Here is an 8,554-nt window from a genome sequence, read left to right as displayed (position 1 = left end):
AAAGAAGATAACGTATGGAATCAATTAATGCAAAAACGGATTTGCTAAAATTCGACATCCAACTGTGATTAAAACCTCTTAGTAATCTAGGATTACAAGGGAATTTACTTCATCTAGTAAAAAAAGCTAATTACCAAAAACCCTAGAGCAAAAACCATACTAAGTGATGAAATGTTGACAGTTTTCCCTCTTAGATTAGAAATAAGACAAGGATGTGCTACCACTACTTCTATTCATCATTATACTGAAGGTACTAGCAGTACAATTAGGAAAGTAAAAGAAGAAAATGAAGGATTAGAAAGGAAGAAACAAAACTATCACAATTTATGGATAATATGATCATGTATACAAACATAGAAAGTTCTAATAGAAAAAAACTTCATATCTTAGAGTAGGTAAAGATTTCAGATATAGAACAGAAAGCATTAGAAAGGAAATAATTAATAAATTTGACTATATTAAAATTCTATCAAAGACACCATGTCATGTATCTATCAAAGATACCATCAAGAGCATAAAGAGTACTCCTGAGCATATATCCAGAAAAGACAAAAACTCTAATTCAAAAAGATACATGTACCCCAATGTTCATAGCAGCACTATTTACAATAGCAAGGACATGGAAGCAAACTGAATGTCCATCAACAGATGAATGGATAGAGAAGATGGACGTATATACAATGGAATATTTTAAGCTGTAAAAGAGAATGAAATACAGTAAGTCCCCTACATATGAACCTTCAAGTTGTGAACTTTCAAAGATGCGAACACGGAGCTTACTAATGAAGCCCTGACAGAATTGGAGGCCCAGAGAAAGGACGAAGACAGACAAGAGGAAGAAGAAGTAACTGAAGAGAGTCACGACGCAGGAAATGGTAAGGGGATTTTCTTTATCTGAGGAGGCACTGTTAGTTTTTGAGGCATAGGACCCAAACGTAGAATGGTACACGAAGGTTGCAGCGGCCGTTCAGAACGCAATCCAGTGCTACCATGTCATCTATGATGAGAACAAAAGAGCTACTACCCAGACATCACTGGATCGTTTTTTCAAGAGGGTAGATAGAGTTGAATCCAGCAAGGAACCAGAACCTGTGCCATCAGCGTCAGGCATCAGTGAAACTGCAGCCTGGCCTCCATCTCCTGCTGTTGATGATCCCTCAGCTCTACCATCTCCCACCTCCTCTCCCTCCTCCAGTCAGTAACTCTTCTTGCCTGTTCACTCGATGCCAGCCCCTATATGCCAGCTGTTGTACTGTACTGCTGTACTTTCCAAGGTATTGTACTGTAAGATTAAAAATGTTTTCTTTATTTTTGTGTTTGTTTTTTATGTATAATTTGTGTGAAAAGTATTATAAACCTATTACAGCACAGTACTATATAGCCGATCGTGTTAGTTGGCTACCTCGGCTAACTTCGTTGGACTTAGGAATGCAATCTTGTAACAGAATGTTCTTATGTAGGGGACTTAATTGTAAAATTATTTGCAGGAAAATGGACAGACCCAGAGATTATCATACTAAGTGAAGTAGGTGGAACAGAGAAAGATAAATATCATATGATATCACTTATATGTGTAATATTTTTAAAATGACACAAATGAACTTATTTAGAAAACAGAAATAGGCTCACAAACATAGAAAACAAACTTATGGTTATCAGTGGGGAAAGGGCCAGGGGAGGGATAAATTAGGAGTTTGGGATTAACAGATACACACTACTATATACAAAACAGATAAATAACAAGGGCCTACTGTATAGTACAGGGAACTATATTCAATATCTTGTAATAACCTATAATTGAAAAGAATCTGAAAAAGAATATATATGTGAAAAAGTATCCCTGAAACTAATACAATATTGTAAATCAACTATACTTCAATAAAATTTAATTTTTATTTTTAAAAGAGTCTATTACTGAAATCAACCCTATATTCATCAATACTACAATGGAAGATATTCTTATAAGAGAATATTATATAGCAATGAAAATAAACATGTATGTAAAAAAAATAGAAATATCTTATAATCAATGTTAATCTAATGAAGGCAAAGAAAATAATATACACTGCATGATTCTATGAATAGAAAGTTCAAAAACAGGCAAACTCATTTATGATGTTTATCTTCTGAAGGAGACAGATGTTAGTGCCTGAAAGGCAAAACATAGGGAGCTTACAGGGGGCTGGTTATACCCTGTTTGTTGGTCAAGGTAGTGGCCACACAGGTGGTCAATGTGGTAATTCATTGAGCTGTACACTGCTGAACTGTACGTTTTTCTACATAAAGATTTAACAAATGCAGTGGAGGAACATACAAGAATCATGGTTCATGAGCTACATATGACCTTACAGAGCATTCAGTCCAATTTATTCATTTTACAGATGAGAAAGAAACTGAAGCCCAGAGAAGGTCATGGAGTTGTCACACAACAAGTGGAAACATTGCAATAGGGACAAAACCCCAAACAAGATATTTTATATTTTTTAACAGATGCATTTATTTTTTTAATAAATTTATTTATTTATTTTTGGCTGCGTTGGGTCTTCATTGCTGCACGCGGGCTTTCTCTAGTTGCGGTGAGTGGGGGTTACTCTTCGTTGCGGTGCGTGGCTTTCTCATTGTGGTGGCTTCTTTTGTTGCGGAGCATGGGCTCTAGGCACACAGGCCTCAGCAGCTGTGGCACACGGGCTCAGTAGTTGTGGCTCACAGGCTGTACAGTGGAGGCTCAGTAGTTGTGGCACATGGGCTTAGTTGCTCCACAGCATGTGGGATCTTCCCAGGCCAGGGCTCAAACCTGTGTCCCCTGCCTTGGCAGGCAGATTCCTAACCACTGCACCACCAGGGAAGCCCCAGGATATTTTTAAATGTTATTACTTAGAGAATCGTGAACACATAGTTGGCTGATAAGCCTAACTCCTGGTATATCGTATGTACAGCAATGTTTCCAACCCTGTTGACAACAACTATGTAAGTGAATTAGGAGAACACAGAGGAAGAGAAAGAAAGAAAGGGAAAAGGGAGATGGTTAGAGTAAGAAAGAAAAAAAGAGTATCTGAGATTTGTAGTTTTAAGAGGCTTACCTTCTTTGGCCTCAGTTTCAAATACAGTATTTGTTCCAGAGGCCCAGGCCCACGTCCAGAGCTTAGAAGCCTGCTTCTGACGTTACAGAGAACTCTTGAGAACTCCTTAGGAAACCTCTCCTTGGGTCTGCTTAGTCTCAGTGCACAAAATTCTTTAATCTGGCCTTTCCAATAGCCCTATCTAAGCCAACAGGAAATACAGCCTATATGTAGGAAGAGAAAGGCTTTTTACCCCAGGAAAATTCTTTAATTCTATATTGGAGCAACTCCACTAAGAGTTGTTATTTCTTAAATCTCATAACAACTCAAGTGTTAATCACAGATTCCAAAAGAAAGCCATGACTGCAAGCAGTAATAGCCACAAAATTACTACCAACTCTGAATAAAGCTGCAGTTTGCATAACCTTTTTCACACCTTTAGCCTTATAAATCCATTCAGCAACTCTATGAGGTAAATATTATTATGTACCTATATTACAGGTAAGACAACTGAGGTGAAGGAAGGTAGAGCAACTTACCAAAGGTCACAGAGTCAGGGATGGTCAATGGTGATAACCTCAAGTGCTTGAACTCCAACGTAGCTGCTTCTACATGCACTGTGCCTTCCCCATATTGCAGACCAGGTGAATGTGAATGGATGTCATTAAATGCAAATTTGTTTTAAAGTTAAAAGAACTAACTAACTCATTTCTACTAAAGGCATTAGTCTGAGCATCTCTAGGATGGGGAAACTTCAAATACTATATGGTGTCTGAGGACTTAGAAGAATTAAAGAGCACAGTACAGAAATCAAGAGACAATGGTTGAAATGCAGACTCCATGCACTGCAACCATGCAGCATGTGACCTCGGGCAGGTCCTTGATTCTCTGAGCCCAAGAGTATCACTGTTGTACAGTGGAAAGGTGCTTGGAATCATAGAGAAGAGCTAAAATCCCAGTTCAGCCATCCTAACTAGAAGACCTTGGGCAAGTTACTTTAAAACTATGAACCTCAGTTTGCTGTCTACAGAGTGAAATATTTATCTCCCTGAAAGGATCAGTACACTTCACAAACATGAAAGTTCCTAGTATAATATGTGGTAACTAACAGGCATTCAATAGATAGTAGCTTGGTTATTGCTGTTTCTATTTTACGGTTATTACTATTGTGTTATTGCTATTTGTTATTAATATTTTTATTATTGCTGTTCTTATTATTTTCAGGATCAACTAAGGTAAAGAAAATGTATTTACTTTGTAGAAGCTAAAGAGATTTACAAACATGAGTTATCATTAAATGAAGGAAAGGGTCAGAGTAAGATTTCCCAACCCACTCATTAAGACAGAGAAACTGTGGCTGAGGAAAAAGAAGAATGAATCACCTGATTTCATGAAACTAGGGATTAAAGGCTTGAGGAAATAAAGTGGAAAAAGAAGTCTGCAACCCTATCCATCCTATATTTGGCCAAATCTATTTGCTTCCTGGTAGCATGGGAAATGAGGCTGACATTGCCAAGTCCCAGGTTGCCGTACAGCCGTCCAAGTCTCATCACGGATCACTGACCTTGTTTATTTTTTCAAGATTTATTTTTAAGAAGCCCCTCTCATTAGTTCAGCTGAGCTAATCTAAGCTCAAGGCAGTAAAAACTCCAAACTGGAGAGAGGAAACACTGACGTAGTCCAGTTTTTAAATCAACTTTGTTAAAATCTTCCCAAGCTTGGAGAATTCCACCTTCGTTGTGAAAACGCAGCCAGAAAAGAATTCTAAACTACATGCTGTAGGACTTCTTAGAATAAACCAAAGGCTCCAGATCCTAGCCACAGGAACCAGGCTTTCCCACATGGAATTCTGCAACTCAGCGCCACCTATCACAGGCCCTCAATTACAGCTTCTTGCAATCATTTATGCATCCCCCCAGGCACACACTGAAGCCACGCTGGAGGTCAGCATTAGGTAATGCCCATAGACATTCTACCCATTGCCAGCTCAAATCTCAACCACTAACGCAGCCCACAGAGAGCTCTTCTTTCTCATCTCCCAAATCCCCTTAGACCCCAGAACTACAACTCTGGAAATTCTGACGCTGAAAGTCTGGGTGGGACCCAGGCAGCTGTATTTCAGAAAAGCACCATGAGTGAGTCAGTTTGTGTAAGCTGGGCTGGGAACAACTAACAGAGATAGAATGTTGTGACATAATCTTTAGGAAGACTTAGTTCCACACTCATCCCTGCCACTTTCCAGGTGTGAGACCTTGATCAATTTACTTTTCTCTAAGCCTCAGCCTCCCCAGGTGAAAATGAATTGTTGTGGGTATCAGATAAAACAAGAAATGAGGTTTCCTTTAAAAATAAAATAGTTCAGGGCTGGAGATGGCCAAGACGGTGTAGGAAGACCCTGAACTCACTTCTTCCCACAGACACACCGAAATTACAACAATTTACAGAGCAACTACCTATGAGAATAACCCGAAGACTAGCAGAAAGGATTTACCACACCTAAACATGTAGAGAAGGAACCACAGCAGGATGGGTAGAAAGAGCAGAGATGCAGTATAGTCAGGACCCACTCCCCTGGGCCAGTAACCCAAAAACAGGAGGAATATCACAACTGCAGAGGTTCTCCGCAAGGCGAGGGGTTGAAGCCTCACATTGGGCTCCGCATCCGGAGGGTCCTGAACCAGGAAGATGAGCCCCCAGAAAGTCTGGCTTGGAAAACCAGTGGGTCTTCTGTTCAGGAGAGCTGGAGGAAAGAGCCTACACTTTTTTTTTTTAACATCTTTATTGGAGTATAATTGCTTTACATTGTTGTTTGTTTCTGCTGTATAACAAAGTGAATCAGCTATACGTATACATATATCCCCATGTCTCTCCCTCTTGCATCTCCCTCCCATCCTCCCTATCCCACCCCTCTAGGTGGTCACAAAGCACTGAGCTGATCTCCCTGTGCTATGCAGCTGCTTCCCACTAGTTATCTATTTTACATTTGGTAGTGTATATATGTCCATGCCACTCTCTCACTTCGTCCCAGCTTACCCTTCCCAATCCCCGTGTCCTCAAGTCCACTCTTATTAAAGGGGCACACTCAAAAGCTCACACACTCTGAGTTCCAGTGTAGAGGCAGTAGTTTGAAAAGACCCTGAGTCAGACACATTTGCTAATGTTGGAGAGCCTCACAGAGAGTCAGGAGTGAACTGGGACTCTCCTGGGGGAAAGCATTTCTTCTCTGGTAATTCAGAGGAGAAATGATATCTTTTTATTGAAGCATAGTTGATTTACGATGTTGTGTTAGTTTCAAGTGTACAGCATAGTGATTCAGTAGTTTTGCAAATTGTATTCCATTATAGGTTATTACAAGATATTGGGTATAGTTCCCCTGTGCTATACAGTAAATCCTTGCTGCTTATCTATTTTATATATAGTAGTTTATATCTAGTTTGTATCTGTTAATCCCATACCCCTAATTTGTCCCTTCCTCTTTCCCTCTCCCCTTTGGTAAACATAAATTTGTCTTCTATGTCTGTGAGTCTCTTTCTGTTTTATATACAGATTCATTTGTATTATTATTTTTTTAATTCATACTAAATTCTTTTTCTTTTGTTTTTCTTTCTATTTTTTTTTAACATCCTTATTGGAGTATAATTGCTTAACAGTGCTCTGTTAGTTTCTGCTTTATAACAAAGTGAATCAGCTATACATATACATATATCCCCATATCTCCTCCCTCACACCCTTCCTATCCCACCCCTCTAGGTGGTCACAAAGCACAGAGCTTATCTCCCTGTGCTATGCGGCTGCTTGACACTAGCTATCAATTTTACATTTGGTAGTGTGTATATGTCCAAGCCACTCTCTCACTTCATCCCAATTTACCCTTCCCCCTCTCCGTGTCCTCAAGTCCATTCTCTACGTCTGCATCTTTATTCCTGTCCTGCGCTTAGGTTCTTCAGAACCACTTTTTTTTTTTTTTAGATTCCATATATATGAGTTAGCATACAGTATTTGTTTTTCTCTTTCTGACTTACTTCACTCTGTATGACAGACCCTAGGTCCATCCACCTCACTACAAATAACTCAATTTCGTTTCTTTTAATGGCTGAGTAATATTCCATTGTATATATGTGCCACATCTTCTTAATCCATTCATCTGTCGATGGACACTTAGGTTGCTTCCATGTCCTGGCTATTGTAAATAGTGCTGCAGTGAATATTGTGGTATATGACTTTTTGAATTATGGTTTTCTCAGGGTATATATCCAGTAATGAGATTGCTAGGTAGTATGGTAGTTCTATTTTTAGTTTTTGAAGGAACCTCTATACTGTTCTCCACAGTGGCTGTATCAATTTACATTCCCATCAACAGTGCAAGAGGGTTCCCTTTTCTCCACACCCTCTCCAGCATTTATTGTTTTTCTTTTTTTTGTGTGTGGTATGCGGGCCTCTCACTGCTGTGGCCTCTCCCGTTGCGGAGCACAGGCTCCAGATGCGCAGGCTCAGCGGCCATGGCTCACAGGCCCAGCCGCTCCGCGGCATGTGGGATCTTCCCGGACCGGGACACGAACCCGTGTCCCCTGCATCGGCAGGTGGACTCTCAACCACTGCGCCACCAGGGAAGCCCCAGCATTTATTGCTTGTAGATATTTTGATGACAGCCATCTGACCAGTGTGAGGAGATACCTCATTGTAGTTTTCATTTGCATTTCTCTAATGATTAGTGATGTTGAGCATCCTTTCATCTGTTTGTTGGCAATCTGTATATCTTCTTTGGAGAAATGTCTATTTAGGTTTTCTGCCCATTTTTGGATTAGGTTCTTGTTTTTTTAATATTGAGCTGCATGAGCTGCTTGTAAATTTTGGAGATTAATCCTTTGTCAGTTGTGTCATTTGCAAATATTTTCTCCCATTTGGAGGGCTGTTGTTTTGTCTTGTTTATGGTTTCCTTTGCTGTGCAAAAGCTTTTAAGTTTCATTAGGTCCTGTTTGGGTTTTTTTTGTTTGTTTTTATTTCCATTTCTCTAGGAGGTGGGTCAAAAAGGATCTTGCTGTGATTTATGTCATAAAGTATTCTGCCTATGTTTTCCTCTAAGAGTTTTAGAGCATCTGGCCTTAAATTTAGGTTTTTTAATCCATTTTGAGTTTATTTTTGTGTGTGGTGTTAGGGAGTGTTCTAATTACATTCTTTTACATGTAGCTGTCCAGTTTTCCCAAGCACCACTTACTGAAGAGGCTGTCTTTTCCCCATTGTATATTCTTTCCCCCTTTATCAAAGATAAGTTCACCACATGTGTGTGGGTTTATCTCTGGGCTCTCTATCCTGTTCCACTGATCTATATTTCTGTGTTTGTGCCAGTACCATACTGTCTTGATTACTGTACCGTTGTAGTATAGTCAGAAGTCCAGGAGCCTGATTCCTCCAGCTCAGTTTTTCTTTCTCAAGATTGCTTTGGCTATTCGGTGTCTTTTGTGTTTCCATACAAATTCTGAAATTTTTTGTTCTAG

Source organism: Grampus griseus (genome assembly GCF_964374135.1).
Source record: "Grampus griseus genome assembly, chromosome: 8".
NCBI lineage: Eukaryota > Metazoa > Chordata > Mammalia > Artiodactyla > Delphinidae > Grampus > Grampus griseus.
Note: the sequence above shows the minus strand (reverse complement) of the source record.